The following is a 20,499-nucleotide window of genomic DNA, read 5'->3' on the forward strand; positions in this document are numbered from 1 at the left end:
CAATAAGATAATCACATGTGCGTTTGTTGTCAACTTGCAGTTTGACATTTGCAAAATTGTTTGTGCAAAAATAACTTAGATAAGAGCACAATTTCAAGAATATGTAATCAAGACAATTTATCTTTGATAATATTGATAAATACTCAATATGTTGCGATATTAAATATCTGAGATAGTGAAATCATTGCTTGTGAAAATAAAGCTCCATGTGTTGATCTAAAATATGATGCTGCATACAAAAGTAATTGTATGCATCAAACCAACAAATTATGATCATCTTTTCTTTCTGTTGATTTATGATCAGGGACCAAATATTTTTCATCTGATTATTTTGGTATGTAGTATATAATTTATAAATATACAATGATTCACAAAGAAAGATTCTTCAAAAGATTGAGATATATTTTAGTTTGTCTAACATAAGGGGAGACTAGAAGCAACACAAGAGTTGTAAATACATCTATTGAATGTCCCTCAAGGATAAAGTCTATGACATGCATAAAGCATGATAGACTAATCAATTCTAAATAAAACAATCCTTGAAAAAAGGGGAGGATCAAAGAATCAAAATGATCATAATAAGAAGATAATGTGCTCTTGGGGAGACTACGACATAACACTTTATGAAACCTCATGAGAGGAGTAGCTACCGAAAAATAATGAAGTGATGAGATCTCAATAAGTTATGTCGTATTCTGAATCCATGCAAAATGATATATCATTGACGATATCTTTGATACAATAACACACAATATTGTAAAAGATTATTATGATATAAATTGTACGACTATTAAAGCATACTAGTGTAGAAATAATTATCAAGTGAAAAGTGAAATGGTGCATCTTGGTAACCGTAAAGCTTATTTAACTTGCAATCTAGACACTAAAAGATGTCATACATCTAACATTGAATGTTGTCACTTAACAAAATTGAGATGAAAATATATGATGAGTTCAAAATCTAAAGCATATATATGTTTTTGGAAAACTTATTTATAGTCCTCATAAGGATTAAATTGATTCAAAATGCATAGAGCATATACAAGTATTATTATGCAAGTTGATAACTAGAATTGGAACACTTGAAGAGTTTTCAAAAGACAATAGATTATTTGCATAAAGAAGTTAAAGTAAGGAACTTGCAGAAATCTTTAATCCTGAGGGAAGATTCATAAAATCAGATAGAAGAAATCATATTTCATTAAATTTTTTCTACACTAATGAGCTCCCAAGAATGGTGATATCAACATGTAAGAGGTTTGTTCAAGTAATACTATAGTTGATTTATTCACCATGTCTCTACCAACTACAACTTTCAAGAAGATGGTGCACAAGCTTGGAAAACGAAGATTCTAGTCTCTGAATTGATGTTCTCATAAGGGGGAGTTAATACGCGAGGTACTCTTTTTCACTCACAAGGTTTTGTCCCATTGGGTTTTCCTTGTAAGTTTTGAGGCATCCATAATGCATATTATTAGATATGTGTACTCTTTTTCATTCACTAAATTTTTTTCCCACTGGGTATTATCTAATAAAGTTTTAACGAGGCACATAATCTACCTACATTCAAGGGTGAGTGCTATAAACAATTTGTATTATAGTGAATGTCTAATTATGTGGAGTCCTTGTAGGATATGGTTAGGAATCCTACTTGGGGACCAAGTAAGGTTTTTCCTATAAATAAAGGGTTTTCCCTCATTGTAAATAAGATTGGTGAAAGATCAATGAATCATGACTATACTTCAAGATGAATAAGAAAACTTTTCTCTTCTCCCTACTTTATTCTTCATCATAATTTATACTATTTCATAACAAATATGATTTTTCAAACTAAATAATCAGTTCACACATTTTTCTTTTAATCTTGAACAAAAGAAGATGTATATAAAAAAGACCATAACAGAAAATGAAAATGACAAAATCTAATAACTTCGACGTTTATCCAATAATAATAACAATAATAATAATAATAATAATAATAATAACAACAAATTATAATAATAATAATAATAATAATAATAACAATAATATTATTATTGTTATTATTATTATTATTATTATTATTATAATATTTACTAATAATCTCTCTCTCTCTCTCTCTCTCTCTCTTTCTATATATATATATATATATATATATATATATATATTTAGAAAGAGAGAGCGAGAGAATATATATATATATATATATATATATATATATATATATATATATATATATATATATATGTATGTATATATATGTGGGACACATATGTACTCTTTTTTCCTCATAAGGTTTTGTCCCATCAAATTTCTTTGTAAGGTTTTTAATGAGGCATCCATTAATGCGTATTATTAGATATGTGCACTCTTTTTCATCACTAGGTTTTTACCACTAGATTTTTTCTAGTATGGTTTTAACGAGGCACATAATCTATCGACATTTGAGAGGGAGTGTTATAAACATATTTGTATTATAGTGAATGTCTAATTATTTCAAATGTTTTAAATTTGAAGTGATTTTTATATATATAAAAATATTAACATATGTAATACTTTAATTGGATAGCAATTCCTAAATTTTTCTCAAAATTATTAAATTGTAGCCAATTTTATTCTAATCATTTTCAATTCTAGCCTATTTAATTTCAATTTTATTTCAATCACAGCCGCCCATTCATTTGGATTCTAGCCAATTTATTATTGCAATTTTAGCCATTTCTATCTTTTCCAATCTAATTTCCAGACTTCATCTTTTGATCTCATCCGTCTATCTTCAAAATAAATCCTAGATTAAATCCTAGCCGTTCATCCAAACTAATCCTACAATTGTGATCAAATCTCCTATTTCTAATACCCTAAAAGACATAATCTAAAAAACTCATATTCTTCTCTCCTCTTTGGCAGCCATCATTCTTTTCTTCTTCCTGCTCTCTCTATCTTCTTCTTCTCTCTCTTAACAGATAAGCCTCCCTCTCTCTCGTTCCTCCCTGTCTCTCCGCCTCGCTATCTGCCAGCACTCTACCTCTTTCTCCCTCTCTCTTTTCTCCCTTCTCCCCTTTACTCTTCTCCATTCTTCTTCTTCTCCTTTCTTCCTCGTCTGACAACGAGGACAGCAAGCAGTCAAACAGAAACAACAACGACCAATAGCAGCAAGACCACTCCGGCCAGCAGCTGCGACCAACAGCCAGCAGTCCCGACGCCCGGTGAGCTTTTCCCCATCTTTTCTTTTTCTCTGAGAAGAAACAAATGGAGCAGTCTCTGACAGAAATGGGAGCTAAAATAGAGGATAAGGCGGATCTTTTTAGATCCGTCCCAGGTACATTTTTTCTTTAAACAAACTTTTATCATGGATTGTTATTCTATCGATATTTTCATTAGTATACTGCGTTAGAACTCTATCTTTTGCATCTGTTTATGTATAATTTTGCTGATTTTAGTGTTCAAGCTAGATGTGATTGAGTTTAGAGTTGCTATTAGTTGCAGTATGTTTTCTCTTGCTTATTTTCCTTCATCTTGAATCTGATTTGGTGGATTTGGTTAACGATTTTAATTGGTGGATTTGCTTATTTTTCTTCATCTTATTTTCCTTCATTTTGTTTAGCAATATTTCTCTTGTGACAATTAAGCTCTTATTGTCCTTCCTCCTGCAAAAAATAAAATGGAATAAAATATGTCCTTGCTTGAATTTCTCCATAATTCTAAGTTTAGGTAATATCTTTATTGGATTTGGACTAATTCTTGCTAGACAATTTGAAATTATTTCTTACCATAATGCCACTCTCTCTTCACTTGTCTGAATATGGTAAGTTATATTGACATATTTTGAGTTGTAATCATGCAATCTCTTTAAATTAATTATTGCTTGATTTTTACATATTATCTGCCTGTAAAAATAATCATGTTATCTTAATTAAAATGAAATTTTCTTTTCTTTTTTGTTACTAGATTTTTATTTGGCAATTGCTTGATTGAATTAGGAAAAAATAAATTAAATGAATGTCTACAGATTTGGCTCTTTATTTAAATTATTAAAATGGAAATCAAATTTGCTAATTGATCTCTTTGCAATAATTTTGCTATTATGTTTGATAAAATAATATTTGACTCTTTATTTAAATGAAAATAATTTTGATTGATCCTTTCCATATATATTTTTGTGTCCTATGTCTACTATATAAACAACCCCTCCATCATTTTCATTCATGTTTTTATTCACTAACTCAACTCATTCATTCACACTTTCACCACAAGTTCTCTCATCACTTCTCACTCTCTCATTGCTCTCTTGCTACTCTTAAAAAATAAATTAAGATTTCGGTAAAATATTCAAGTACTCTCCTTTGCTACTTTGCTTTTGTTCGAATAAAAGTTGGATCAACTTGTTTTCATTGCTACTACTTTTTTCTACTTAACCGGTTAGTATACTTAATTAGCATTTTACTATTGGTCAACCCTCTACTATTTTTAATTTTTGTTTTGCATTTATTATTATTGTTGTATGTTGGGAATAAAAGAAAGCACTCCTTATCTTTTCTCCCTATGTGTGTTGATATGTATGTCTATGCCTATGTTTTGTCCTTATTATTTCTTATGTGTGTTGCTCATGTATGTATATATGAGAGTAATTTGTTGCTATGAATACTTTACATTACTATCATTTTTCCATCGTATATTGTCATGACCCAACACGAGCCGTGAGTGGCACCCATATTTATCCTACTATGTGAGCGAACCAACAAATCTAAACCCCAACATTTACCAACATTTCAACCATGATGAACAAAAAAATAATATGGAAGACTCCAAAATCTTATTAATAAAACCAATAAATAAGCTTCTAAAAGTTTATCAACTATTATCCCCAAAATCTGGAAGTCATCACACCAAGAACATCTATCCTCAAATTTCTAAATCTAAGAGTATTTAAGAAGCTAAAATAAGTAAACAGATGGTCCATGTCCGAACTTCAAGACATCAAGACATGCGAGAAAGAATCCAGTCCGAGCTAGGAACAATAGCTCACCCTGAAATCTGATATGCTGGAGACTAGCTAGAGTTACGGACGAGTCGAAGTCGATGGCACGTTTGCTGCACTCCACAAATAACAAAGAGAAAATATGCAAGCAGGAGTCAGTACAAGGAACACGTACTGAGTAGGTATCATCGGCACACTCAAAATAGAAAGCAATATATATCGAATAATAATATAAAATCAACTACAATACTCAACAGGTGACAACAACAAGTACAAGGACCATTGACAACAACACCAAGTACATCTATAAGGACTCAAGCCTCCACACCATTCTCATTAGGGAAATAGGTTCATTAAATTGAGTAAATTAACATAATTCAAGATTCATTCTCTTTATTCTTCTTATGTCGAAACGTGACACTCTGATCCCCTAATACTACGTGACGGTACCTGACACTCCGATCCCCTAATACTACGTGTCGATACGTGACACCCGATCCCCTAATACTACGTGTCAGAACATGACACCCGATCCCCTAATATTACGTGTCGGAACGTGACACCCGATCCATTAATCTCATTATTTTAGTTCATCAAGCCTTCTTTTATGTCAAGGCATCATCATTAATAGAGAGGATTTAAGGATTAAGATTCAACAGCCTCATCATTCTAATCCATCACAATTACATAATCACATCATGCAACCACACAATTAAGAATATAGAAGACTTTACAATACCACCCAATACATATCAATCGCTATTTAGAGTTTACTATGAATTAGCATAAACCATAACCTACCTCCACCGAAGAATCGTGATCAAGCAAGCTATTTCCCCAATGACTTTGCTTTCCTATTCGTTCTCTCTCTCTCGATCGTTCTTCCTCTCTCTGTTCTTTTTATTTTTCCTTCTCCAGATTCTTTTTCTTTTACCCTAATTATCATATAATTCATTATGATAAAAGTAACCCATTATTTATTATAAAGTTATCTCCTTTAACCCCCAAGTAACTAAGTTATTAAACTTACCCCACTAATTTCATAAAGTTTGTCATGAATAGTCCAAAACACCCCTTAAAAACTTTTAGCTGAAATCCGACCCAGTCGGGGTTACACAACTCGTGACGGCCTGTCGTATCTGCGACGGTTCATCCTGCAGATCCGTCACAACGTTCATAGAGTCAATTTCAGTAAAGAGGTTTGTGACGGTCCGTCGTACCTACGACGGTCCGTGCTGCAGTTCTGTCGTGAAGTTTAGTGAGTTTATCCCAGCACCCAGATTTTAGAGTTGAAGTGTTTTGAAACGGAGACGATCGACGGACCGTTGTGCCTATGATGGTTTGTCTTACTTGTCATCGAGGGCAATGAGGAGAGCAGCAGGAGAATTACACAAGTATGGGACGACGGAGTCCATGACGGTCCGTAAGGACCATGACGGTCTGTCGTGTGATCCGTCGACCCTATCAGTTTTTATCACAAATGATTCTATTGCTCGAAATGACTAAACAGGTCGTTACAATAGATATAAATTTACCCATTGTTCGTCCTCGAACGATCAGAAGAAGAAAAACAAGGGAGAAAAAGAGTACATGAATCTGTAAAAAGGTGTGGGTATCTTTCTTGCATATCAGTCTCCTTCTCCCAAGTGGACTCTTCAACTAGCCGATTCTTCCATTGAACCTTGATGGATGCAATCTCCCTTGATCTCAACTTGTGGATTTCTCTATCTAGAATAGCAACAGGCTCCTCCTCATAAGACAAATTCTCATCAAGAAGAACTGAATCCCAACGAATAATGTAGTTTCCATCCCGATGGTACCTTTTCAGCATAGATACATGAAATATCGGGTGCACTCCTGAGAGTCCTGGAGGCAAGGATAATTCATAGGCCACCTCCCCGACGCGCTTAAGTACTTCAAATGGACCAATATACCTCGAACTAAGCTTACCTCGCTTACCGAACCGCATCACCCCTTTCATGGGTGAAACCTTCAGCAAAACTTGTTCACCCTCCATAAAATCCAAGTCCCTAACCTTCCGATCTGCATATTCTTTCTGTCTGTTCTGATCTGCTAGAAGCTTCTCTTGAATGAATTTTACTTTATCTAACGATTCCCTCAAGAGATCGGTACCCCATGGTCTCACCTCAAATGCATCAAACCAACCAATGGGAGACCTACATTTCCTCCCATACAGTTCCTCAAATGGGGCCATACCAATACTTTAGTGATAGCTATTATTGTATGAAAACTCTGCTAAGGGTAAGAAGTTATTCCAATGACCACCAAATTCTATCACACATGCACGAAGCATATCCTCCAAAACCTGAATTGTTTGCTCAGACTGGCCATCGGTCTGAGGGTGAAATGCCGTACTAAGGTCCAACCTAGACCTAATTCAGCATGCAATGTTCTCCAAAACTTAGAAGAAAATTGTGTACCTCTATCTGATATGATGGAAAGTGGAACTCCATGCAATCGAACAATTTCTGAGATATAGAGTCTGGCTAACTTCTCTGTATTATAAGTCACCTTAACTGGAATAAAATGAGCAGACTTAGTTAATCTGTCAACAATTACCCAAATAGAATCAAACTTACCCAATGTCTTTGGAAGACCAACTACAAAATCCATTGCAATTCTTTCTCATTTCCATTCAGGAATGGGCATTCTCTGAAGTGTCCCCCCAGGCCTCTGGTGTTCATACTTTACTTGCTGAAAATTTGGGCATTGGGCAACAAAATCAACAATGTCACGCTTCATCCTACTCCACCAAAAATGTTGCTTTAGGTCACGATACATCTTGGTTGCACCAGGATGTATAGAATACCTTAAACTATGAGCCTCTATAAGAATAGTGTGAATCAAATTATCGACGCGGGGCACACAGACCCTTCCCTTAATTCTCAAAATGCCTTCCTCATGAATTTTTGCTTCTTTAGCCTCTCCTCGTAATACCATTTCTCAAATCCAGATCAGTTTCTCATCAGTAAACTTTTTTCCCTTAATCTTGTCAAGAAAGGAAGATCTTGCCTCCACACAGGCCAAAAATCCTCCCTTCTCTAGTACTTCCAGCCTCATAAAGTCATTAGCCAGAGTCTGAACCTCTCTAGCCAATGGGCGTCTAGAAACCTGTAAGTGATCTAGACTTCCCATGCTCCCTGTTTTTCTACTTAAGGCATCTGCCACAACATTAGCTTTTCCTGGGTGATATAAGATAGTAATATCATAGTCCTTCAGTAGTTCCATCCATCTCCGTTGTCTCAAATTCAAATCTTTCTGAGTAAAGACATACTGTAAACTACGATGATCTGTATAGACTTCACACTTAACACCATATAGATAATGTCTCCATTGCTTTAATGCAAACACGACTACGGCCAACTCCAAATCATGGGTCGGATAGTTACGTTCATTCACTTTTAATTGCCTTGAAGCATAAGCAATTACATTCCTCTCTTGCATTAGCACTGCACCTAACCCAGAATAAGATGCATCACAATAAACAATAAAATTCTTACCTTCCACTAGCAAGGTAAGAATTGGTGCAGTAGTCAACAAGGTCTTGAGTTTTTGAAAGCTTTCTTCACATTCGTCCGACCATACAAATGGAACACTCTGCTTAGTCAAATATGTCAGTTGGGAAGCAACAGAAGAAAATCCCTTGACAAATCGACGGTAGTAGCTAGCGAGACCAACAAAGCTCCTTACCTCTGTAACATTAGTAGGTCTTACCCAACTCTTCATTGCTTGAATATTAGAAGGATCCACCATCACTTCATCCTTCGAGACTACGTGCCCCAAGAAGGACACAGAATCTAGCCAAAACTCCCACTTGGAGAATTTGGCATAAAGCCTTTTCTCCCTCAACACTTCCAATACAATTCTCAAATGCTCCTCATGTTCTTTTCTGCTCTTTGAGTATATAAGTATATCATCAATGAATACGACGACAAAGAGATCCATATATGTCTTAAAAATCTCGTTCATCAAGCTCATGAAAGCAGCAGGGGCATTCGTAAGTCCAAAAGACATTTCTAGGAATTCATAATGCCCATACCTGGTCCGAAAAGCACTCTTTGGCACATCCGTTGCCCGTATTTTCAATTGATGATAACCAGATCTCAAAATAATTTTTGAGAAGGTACAAGCACCTTGTAACTGATCGAACAAATCGTCAATGCGAGGAAGAGGATACTTGTTCTTAACAGTTACCTTATTCAGTTGCCTGTAGTCTATGCACATCCGAAAACTTCCATCCTTATTCTTCACAAATAAAACAGGAGCACCCCAAGGGGATGCACTTGGTCTAATGAAGCCTTTACCTAACAACTCTTGAAGTTGGGCCTTTAACTCCCTTAACTCAGCTGGAGTCATTCTATAAGGGGGTATGGAAATGGGGCGGGTACCCGGTTCCAGATCAATACAAAAATCAATATCCCTATCCGGTGGCATACCAGGAAGGTCTGCGGGAAACACATCCAAAAACTCACGGACTATCGAAACAGACTCAATCGAAGGTACTTGGGAAGTATCATCCCTGAGATGTGCCAAGAAAGCTAAACAACCCTTACTAACCAGTCTCTTAGCACGAAGAAAGGAGATGATACGAACTGGGGTGGAAGTATAGTAACCCTCCCACACTAGCGGATCTGTCCCAAGCTTGGCCAATGTCACAGTTTTAGCATTACAATCTAAGATTGCAAAATTTGGAGAAAGCCAAGTCATATACAGAATTACATCGAAATCAACCATCTCTAGAATAATCAAGTCTACATGAGTATTGCTCCCCACAAAAGTCACAAGACAAGACCTATACACCTTCTCAACTATCACAGACTCACCCATAGGAGTAGAGACACGAATAGGCATGTCAAGCAAATCACAATGTAAATCAAGACTAGAAGAAAATGAGGAAGATACATATGAAAATGTGGATCCAGGATCAAATAATACAGCAGCCATGCAATCACAAACCAAAAGATTACCTGTGATAACAGCATCAGATGTCTTTGCTTCACACCTCCCGGGGAAAGCATAACAATGGGCCCTATCACCTGTCTGCCCATTGCCCCTACCATGTTGTGCTGCAGTAGCTCCAGCTTGCCCGCCACCCCGGTTGATTTGGTGACCACCATTACCTTGACCACCACGTCCTCCAGAATGGCGACCTCTCCCATGACTACCTCTACCTCTGACTATTGGGGGTCTGTAACTCTGTTTTGGACAATATCTCCTAATATGTCCAGTCTCCCCACATCCATAACACTCTCTGGGGTCAAGCATAGGTCTCTGTGAGAACGAACAAGTCTGGGGATAACCTCCAAACTCAGATAAATGCTGACTGGTCTGCGATGGACCCCCAGCTTTAGCCTGCAGTGAAGACTGAATAGGTCGGACTGGGTAACCTCCTGAACTCTGCCCTCTGGAGTAAGAACCACTAAACTCACCTCCCTTACGAAACTTCTTAAATGTCGATGCCATGGTGAAGTCGTCTGGCTTCACCCCCTCCACCTCTATCACAAAATCTACCACTTCCTGAACGGAATTTGCTGCAGCAGCTACCTGTAAGGCTGAGATCTACAAATCTGACCTCAATCCCTTCACAAAACGGCGAAGCCTCTCTTGTGGACTGAAGCAAAGCTGGGTGGCATACCTGGATAGTTCACGAAACTTAGCCTCATAAGCAGTAACCGACATCCTGCCTTGCTCTAGGCTCAGGAACTCATCTCTCCTCCTATACCTCAAAGTCCAGGGTATATAGTTCTCCATAAATAAGCTAGATAATGATGCCCAAGTCATAGGTGGTGCCTGTGCTGGTTGACACTCAACATATGACCGCCACCACATTTTGGCGTTCCCCTGAAATTGATAGGTCACAAACTCAATGCCAAATCGTTCAACTATGCCCATCTTATGTAGCAGCTCATGACAATCAACCAGAAAATCATAGGCATCCTCAGATTCAGCACCCTTGAAGACTGGAGGTTTCAACTTCAAGAATTTAGTGAAAAGTTCATGCTGATCACTCGTCATTATATGCCCTATAGTCAATCGAGGAAACGTGCCTACTTCCAATGAGGCATCCATGCGGGGAGCCACAGCAGCTGCATGTTGTACTCCCGGAACCTGAGGTGCTGGTGCAGAAAACACTGGAGGTGTCTGGCCCTGATCAGATAACCCGCTAAGATAGGTAAGAACCTGGTTAATCATCTCTGGGGTAGGTTGGGGTGGTAGTTCCTCTTCTTGCACTTGCTCATTTTCCCCTTCCTCACCCTTTCTTACTACCTCATCAGTCGTTGGAGGAGTCATCGCCCTATTACTAGCTGGACCAGGTGTTTGTCCTCTACCTCTAGAGGGCATCCTCCCGCGACCTCTACCACGGCCTCTTGCCACTGTTCCTCTTCGAGCTACATCCCCAGTGGCTGGCTCAGACGCATCTTGTCTTGCCGGTGTTGGTGTTGGCGCAGTTGTTGCTCTAGTTCTAACCATCTGCGAAATAGAGTGAGGATGTCAGATACCAATTTGTATCACCTAGATACCAATTGGATCCAAGTAATAGCATGAAAGAAACAAAGAATGAAATTTTCCTAAAGTCCTATAGCCTCTCAAAGAAAAGTAAAGGCGTCCCCCTACCATTCCTCAAGACTCTACTAGACTCGTTCTTATTTGATGAGACCAACGAACATAATGCTCTGATACCAAGTTTGTCACGACCCAACACGAGCCGCGAGTGACACCCACACTTATCCTACTATGTGAGCGAACCAACAATCTAAACCCCAACATTTACCAACATTTCAACCATGATGAACAAAAAAAATAATGCGGAAGACTCCAAAATCTTATTAATATAACCAATAAATAAGCTTCTAAGAGTTATCAACTATTATCCCCAAAATCTGGAAGTCATCACACCAAGAACATCTATCCTCAAATTTCTAAATCTAAGAGTATTTAAGAAGCTAAAATAAGTAAACAGATGGTCCATCTCCGAACTTCAAGACATCAAGACATGCGGGAATGAATCCAGTCCGAGCTAGGAACAATAGCCCACCCTGAAATCTGATATGCTGAAGACTGGCTAGATTTTCGGATGAGTCGAAGTCGATGGCACATTTGCTGCACTCCACAAATAACAAAGAGAAAATATACAAGTAGGGGTCAGTATAAGGAACACGTACTGAGTAGGTATCATCGGCCAACTGAAAATAGAAAGCAATATATATCGAATAATAATATAAAATCAACTACAATACTCAATAGGTGACAACAACAAGTACAAGGACCATTGACAACAACACCAAGTACATCTATAAGGACTCAAGCCTCCACACCATTCTCATTTGGGAAATAGGTTCATTAAATTGAGTAAATTAACATAATTCAAGATTCATTCTCTTTATTCTTCTTGTGTCAGAACGTGACACTCCTAATACTACGTGTCAGTACGTGACACTCCGATCCCCTAATACTACGTGTCGGTACGTGACACCCGATCCTCTAATACTACGTTTCGGAACGTTACACCCGATCCCCTAATACTACGTGTCGGAACGTGACACCCGATCCATTAATCTAATTATTTTAGTTCATCAAGCTTTCTTTTATGTCATGGCATCATCATTAATAGAGCGGATTTAAGGTTTAAGATTCAACAGCCTCATCATTCTAATCCATCACAATTACATAATCACATCATGCAACCACACAATTAAGCATATAGAAGACTTTACAATACCACCCAATACATATCAATTGCTATTTAGAGTTTACTATGAATTAGCATAAACCATAACCTACCTCCACCGAATAATCGTGATCAAGCAAGCTACATCTCCAATGCCTTTGCTTTCCTCTTCGTTCTCTCTCTCTCGCTCGTTCTTCCTCTCTCTGTTCTTTTTATTTTTCCTTATCCAGATTCTTTTTATTTTACCATAATTATCATATAATTCATTATGATAAAAGTAACCCATTATTTATTATAAAGTTATCTCCTTTAACCCCCAAGTAACTAAGTTATTAAACTTACCCCACTAATTTCATAAAGTTTGTCATGAATAGTCCAAAACACCCCTTAAAAACTTTTAGCAGAAATCCAACCCAGTCGGGGTTACGCAACTTGTGACGGCCCATCGTATCTGCGACTGTTCGTCCTGCAGATCTATCACAAAGTTCAGAGAGTCAATTTCAGTACAGAGGTTTGTGACGGTCCATCGTACCTACGACGGTCCGTGCTGCAGTTCCGTCGTGAAGTTCAGAGAGTTGATCCCAGCACCCAGATTTTAGAGTTCAAGTGTTTTGAAACGGAGACGCTCGATGGACCGTTGTGCCTATGACGGTTCGTCCTACTGCTCGTCGAGGGCAATAAGGAGAGCAGCAGGAGAATTACACAAGTATGGGACGACAGAGTCCATGACGGTCCGTCAGGATCATGACGGTCCGTCGCGTGATCCGTCGACCCAGTCAGTTTTTATCACAAATGATTCTACTGTTCGAAACGACTAAACAGGTCGTTACATATATGTGTTACCTTACTTATTCTAGCAGGTTTTGGACTTAAAGTTCAAGATGATGAAGAGTGGCCTAGAAGAAATTTTGGACAAAGCTTTGTTTATTTTAATGTTGTGTGTATTTTCATCTGTATTTTTAATACAATATGTGTATTAATATAAAGCAACTCTTGTATATGAAGAAATTTGGGGTATCGCATAGGGAGGGGGAATTATGTGTTAATCATCTTTTTTTTTGGCAAACTTATTTGTGTTTATAAGCATGCCTATAGGTTCATAATTTGTTTGATAAATGTTTATGTGATAAAGTAATTTTAGATCTATCAAAACAAATAAAATTAAAAATAAAAATAAAACAAATAATATTTGCTCAATCATTTAATTAATTTTGCCCAATTAATATTTGAAGTTAATTTTATCCAATTTGGCGTGTTAAATAATGGTTATGACTAATTCGCTAAAATTTTAAGTAAATAATTTGTGTGTATTTTAGTTACTCATTGAATAAATCATGTCTATAGAATTTATGCATTCATATATCATTTGGAGTTGGAAAACATGTCTATAGGTCTTATTTAAATGTGTTGATTATTAAATCACTTAGAAATCATGTTTATAGGAATTAACTAATTTTGAGCATGTTCATAATTGATTTGTTTCTTTACTTTGTCATTTTAGTATGTTAAACATCTAAAAATCATGTCAATAGGCTTGTAAATTTTCAGCATATCAATAACTGAAATAAAATTTGTTGTGCATATTTTGACACTTTTTTAAAAAAATAAACAATTCCTATTGATTTATTGGATTTAATAAATTTACTATCTCTTAAACATCATTTCTGCATAAATAAATAAATTTGTTATTATAAAATGTTCTCAATTGAGTAATTTTTGCATGTTAAACATTGTTTTAAAATAATTTTCGTACTCATAATATTTTGCTACTGCTTCTTACTAAACTAATTTTCAGCATTAAATCTATTGTTGTTCTTGAAATAAATTTTCTTCCTAAACAAATAAAATTTGTTGTCCTAAGTTATATTTTGCATTAACAATTAAATTCTCTATAGTGTTAAAATATATGTGTATGTGTGATCATATCCTTTACTACTTGGAAATACAATAAAATCTATTATGTCACTAATCATTACTCACACACTTAGCATGGAACCTGTCACAATTATGTGTTGTTTGCAAGCATGTCTAATTAAAACTTAGAGGCCAAATTGAGACCTATCGTGCTAAAATGGCCGTCATGTTTGTCTTGCTTGGTGTCTAGAAGGGCCTTATATTCTATTTTGTCTAAATCCACCTTTTAAGAGTCCAATATCTCTTGGACAATCAAGTTGGGACTATTAGGCACTTTTTAGGTACGAAATGCATGCGGTGTTTGGGTAGGGGTAGTTGAGCTTACGGACATGATGACATGGACTCAGGCTTGAAATACAAACCTTGGTTTTGTCTGTCCCTAAACGGCAGCCAATCGAAAATTAAAAGAAAGTCGAGTGCTGATCCAAAAAGTTTCTTAGAGTCCCCCTTTCCTTTTATCCCTTACTTGTTTGTTTTAAATTATATTTATTTGGGGTAGATTAAAATAAAATAATAAAATTATTTTCTTATTTATTTGTCTCTTTTCTATCCTCTCATTTATCTCTTTATTAATTGTTTAGTATATATATTTTATTGCTATCAATTAGATTCGCATGCTTAAATATTAATTTAAATAATAACATGAGCTATTTGTTCAATTTGTTTATCTTATAGTCTCATATGTTAAAATACATAAAAATGAGCTTAATTGTTTATTTATTGCTATCACCTAGACTTAAATGTTTAAATTAATTAAAATAATAAAATAGTCTTAATTGTTTTATATTTGTTATCACTTAGCGAGCATGCTATTTAATTAACTTATAAATGAAGTGACCTTATTTGCTACTTGTAACCTTCAGATAGATAACATGAGATACGGCCGGGACCCACATTTGTGGACCTTGAGGGATGCCTAACGCCTTCCCTTTGAGGTAATTTGAACTCTTACCCTGATCTCTGGCTCTTTGACCTTAACTAGACTTAGTTAGGTTAGATAGGTGCCCTAACACGCGTTAATTGGTTAGGTGATGACTCCTTAAACTCCAATTTCCATAAGAGTTGTTAGGTCGTGCACAAAACCTGTTTTTTTTTAAAACGGGGCACAACAGAATGACGACTCCACTGGAAATATTAGGTTCTTACCATTCCGTGTTTCATGTATATATATGTGGGGTTTACTTTATTTGGTCTTCTTGTCTTTTTTTTAAGTGCTTACCATGTTTAGTTTATTTTTTTTTGCCTTATATGTACCACCCATTTTCCTCTTCCTTGTTTGTCTATTATAATGTTTCACCTTTTTCCTTTCCCTTTATTTTTTTCCTTACATGTTTTACCTTCTTTCCTTATTTGCGTGATTTTAAATATGTTTATATGTTTTCTTTCCTTTATTTATTTATGTTTATTTATTCATTTATTTATCGCTTTATAAACTGCCTATATGTTACCACTTTCCAATGTAAATGCTAACTGTTTACTACTTTGATAACTGGCATTCCGCTCATACTTTCCTCAATTGGGCCCCTTTTCCTTTTTTATCTTGTTCTCGTGATGTTGTGCCTTTGCACCTCTCACAACTATTCCAATTCACTTCAAATACCCATTATAGAGAGTCGGCATATGAATGGACGTAACAGATGGTTTTACTACCGCGAAACCATGAGCCTCTCGCGTAGAATCTCTTTCAAGTCCGTGTCAAGTCAACTCTTAAAAGTCCTGCTTATGTCATACATGTTGCATAAACCCTAGGTGGTTTGACCCTTGACGTCAATACACATAATTAGTAGTCACACTATCTTCTAAAGGGCCCCAACACCCTCTAGACAAATTGCATATTTATGTGTCAACATGATCATGATAGTTAAACCAAGCCAAACTATGCGAAAAATGGAGTTTAGAATTTTACTCTAACTTAACTCCAATTTCGTGAAATAGGCTTGAATTAATTACTGTGCATCACTTATGTGTCGTCTTAGGACTACCTCTGGCTCAACTAGGCCCCTTGAATTTAGGGCGTTTATCTTAAAATAATATGTTTGATATCCCAATTTGTGCAATGTTCTAACTTGGGCTTTGTTTTGCTTTTATTTTTTATTTTCTTTACCCTTTCCCAATGGTTGATCTGTAGACCGTGACTTACCACACGCGAACAAAAGATTCACTTCCTTCTCTTCCGACTAAGAACCGCAAATGAAAATTGAAAGCGACCAATGCTAAGGTTATGTGCAATACTATTGAAAAGAAGTGTCTTTCAGACTGTAACGATCCGGAAAAAATAAATAAATAAAATAATAGGTACTTAAGATGATTTAATTATTAATTAAAAATCTGAAATTTTAAGGGCATAATGGTCCTTTCACGTATTAATTAAAATAAGTCAGATTTGTATTAATCTAATTTAAATCCTATTTGACTAAGTCTTGAATTTAGTCTCCCAATCCTAATAAAATCTCTCTCTCACTTATTTTTCTGCCAAAAATAATTTTAAGAATTGAATATACATCAAGAATTAATCATACTTGCAGAACTCACAAGAATTTTTTAAGTAAAAGAAAAACTAATCAAAACGTCAAGGCTAAGAGAGGTTCGTCGAGTGAGGTGTACGATGAAGTAAATTGGGAGTGGTTTGGAGGAGTTACGGGGCAGCAACATCAGCGTTTGAACATCGATTAAGGTATGTGTTCTCTTCTCTCTTGGTCCCTTTCCCAAGAGACCCCTTAAGGTTCAGAATATTCATTCTGAAAAATAGATTGTTCCCCGTTGCATGTCCTTGTCACTAGCTCCCATTGAATCATAGGTTGGTTATGTTTGCTGGTAGAAAACTAGGGATGAAACTTGTTTTCATGATGATTATGTGTTTATATATATGTTTGTTATTATGTGAGTTATGTTGATGTTTCCAAAAATGTAACTACGTGTGTATGTATCTGTTGCCATGGCTATTGTTCATGGTTCAGGACTTGAAATGACATGATAAATCTTTATATTTCATGTACACATGTTGATGTAAATGTGATATTCATATTAGATGTAATGTGACTGATCTGAGGGATAATGTCTTGGCTAAACGAATACATGAAGACGCACCTAAAACGTTCTAAATTCACTACGAAATTCCCCTAAGAACTAAGATGTAACTTGATGAAACGATGTTGAAAAAAATTAAAAGAAATTTTCTAGCTTCTATTGATGAATTTCGGTCAGCAAAGAGGGTTCAAAATGATGAAAAATAAATTAAAACAAGTGCGGTCATGGAGGATTTAACCCGTGACCTCACCATGTTAAAAACGATGAAAATAAAGAAGTAAAAATAAAATGTAGAGAGTGGAGATTGAACCCACAAACTCTTGAATGAATGAGAGAGTTAGGAGGAAAATATAGGAGAAAACAAAATGTTGTTCAAGTGATTCTAAATCGAGTTCCCTTGCCCAATTTCCATATTGACACATAAGTCACACGTAATCAAATATTTAATGAATGATGTCTCTAAAGATCAAAATCAATATCTTGGTATATCTACAAGATACATAAGTCTTGTACTACATAATCTTTGGAAGATATGAATCACTTAAACGAACTATGAATGAAGTCCCATAGCTTGTACGTATAGACACATAACTCTAACATACGTTCAAAAATAAGTGAACCTAAGATGTACGTAATGAAATGATGAACCTTAGGAGGGTTAAGTACGAGTGTAAGATACACTAAATGGCCAAGTGCATTGTCATATGATGACATGCATTATGAAATGAAGAAATGAACATTCACTTAATAAGAGGTGAGTAACTATGAAAAACAAAGGTACTAATAATGAAGAATGTGTTGATAATCATGACTTGAGGCTAATGTATATGATGAGAGTAGTCTCAAATGAGCCTAAGTAAATGTTATCAATACGTACTTGATACACTCAAACTTACTTCTCAAATGAGAAGTAAAGCGGTCGCGTCAAGTAAATAACCCAACTAGTGAGGTTGGAATCGTTCCCACGAGGAAAATAGTCTAGACTTAACTCCAACTTGTTATTACTATTGTTCGGTTGATGACTTCCTTCAAAAGTAAAAGCATAAAAGGGGGGTTTTGTACTTCCTAATAAAATAAAAAAATAACTAACGCACTTGACAGAGACACTTAACAGCTTTTAATGTTGAGTTTTAATCAAGTAATCAAAGTAACTAGGGTTTACGTGTTCCCCACAGGTTCATAACTTGATAATTCTAGCTATAACAATTCTTTCCTAGTATCTTGCATGCAAAATGATAAGCTATGTATTTCTAAATCCTTGGTCCGGCATCTAGAAAATCTCACTCCACACCTTGATCCAGCTACGTGTGTTGCTTTCCTAACCGTTATCCTTACCTCATATTAAGCATCATATTCGATATTTGACTCATTTATTACCTCGTACCAATCAATACTAGCCTATTAGATAGTATACACTAAATCTATGTTAATAATTCTTTTCCTATTATCTACCTCCTTGGTCCGGCAAGTAGCATTAAGGCGAGTTTTAACGTTGATCATCCGTTAAAAGACTTCTAAGCGAAAGAATTATTAATACATGCAAGACACTATTCTAGAATTGTTATTTTAGCTAGGGCTTATCTCATTATTTGCCTATGGTTCCCACAACCCTAATTATAGAGTTTAGTTCCTCATAGCCATAAACACAAAATTCAAATATATTAAACAAGAATTCATGTACTTACTTTAATGAGAAAGAATAAAGTCTGAAAATTTGCTTGATTAATCAACAAGAGTTACTTGTAAGAATCTCCAACATCAAAAACTCAGTAAAACAAAGTCTAATAACATGATATTTAATCTCCCAGAGTATAACCTCAAAAACGAGGTTTTTCGAACTATTTATAAAAAAAATAAAAACCTAATTAAACAAGGATTTTAATTACTGGAAATCTGCCAAAACGCGACTGGGTCGACGGACCACGCGACGGAAAGTCGTGGTCATGACGGACCGTCATGGGCTCCGTCGCCCCATACTTGGTGCAATTCTTCTGCTGCTTTCTTCATTCCCCTCGACGGTAAGTGTGACGGACCGTCATAGGCACGACGGTCCGTCGAGGGTCTTCGTTACAAAATACTTCAACTCTTGGAATCTGGGTACTGGGATCACTTCTCTGATCTTCGCGACGAACCTACAGGACGGACCGTCATATCCATGACGGACCGTCACAAGCTTCGTAATCCCACACTTGGTCAGACTTCCCCATCTTCCTTCAGCAGCTTCTCTACGCTGCCACCTACGGACCGTCACAAGCACGACGGACCGTCATAAGCTCCGTAGGTGGTCTCTTCTGCATTTTTCTCTCAAAATCTCCGCATTCAGCTTTAGACAGATTTCCTGCAAAACAAAGAAAAACTTATATCAAAATTAGCACAAAAAGGCTTTCGGACACACTAAACTTAAGGAAAGAGTATTAACTATACCTTGAAACCACGGTATATCAACACCCTCAACTTAAATTCGTTGTTTGTCCTCAAGCGACGCACTATGACTCACTACACAATCTTTGTACAATAGTATTCATGTTTTATCCTTTGCAATCATTTGGCTATCAATCCCGACTAATCCCATCAAATCTATGCATGCTATCATTATTAGGCTTGACTTTTGTGGGATTCGAACATGACACAGACTCACCATGCACTAACACCTATCCTCTTCAATTTCTCACTGAGGTGCTAACAATTCCGGTATTGCAACTAGTGTCCTCACTTTAGAACAAAATCCTCATTTTTCACACAATGATTTCAGTTTGAGTATAAGGATTACATTTCAACACTCGCTCTCAGAACAAAGTCACACTCATTCATACCTATTGCCATAAGCTTGCCCTTATTTTCACTACCTTAAGTTCGCTATACAACCCTTAGGATCACGATAGGACTTTTTTTTTAGCTTGTAACGTAGGCT

The 20,499-nt window shown here is 36.1% G+C and overlaps 1 long non-coding RNA gene across 1 annotated transcript in view; it reads left to right on the forward strand.

The window, feature by feature from the left end:
• The first annotated feature begins 2,878 nt into the window (after nt 1-2,878).
• The window catches only part of LOC138339549 (uncharacterized), a 31,060-nt gene continuing 13,439 nt past the window's right edge, over nt 2,879-20,499 (forward strand). Inside the window, exon 1 of the long non-coding RNA XR_011212384.1 lies at nt 2,879-3,298. This is a non-coding gene — a long non-coding RNA (uncharacterized lncRNA). The remainder of the gene's footprint in view (nt 3,299-20,499) is intronic.

This window comes from Solanum lycopersicum, chromosome 11, assembly GCF_036512215.1.
Source record: "Solanum lycopersicum chromosome 11, SLM_r2.1".
Taxonomy (NCBI): domain Eukaryota; kingdom Viridiplantae; phylum Streptophyta; class Magnoliopsida; order Solanales; family Solanaceae; genus Solanum; species Solanum lycopersicum.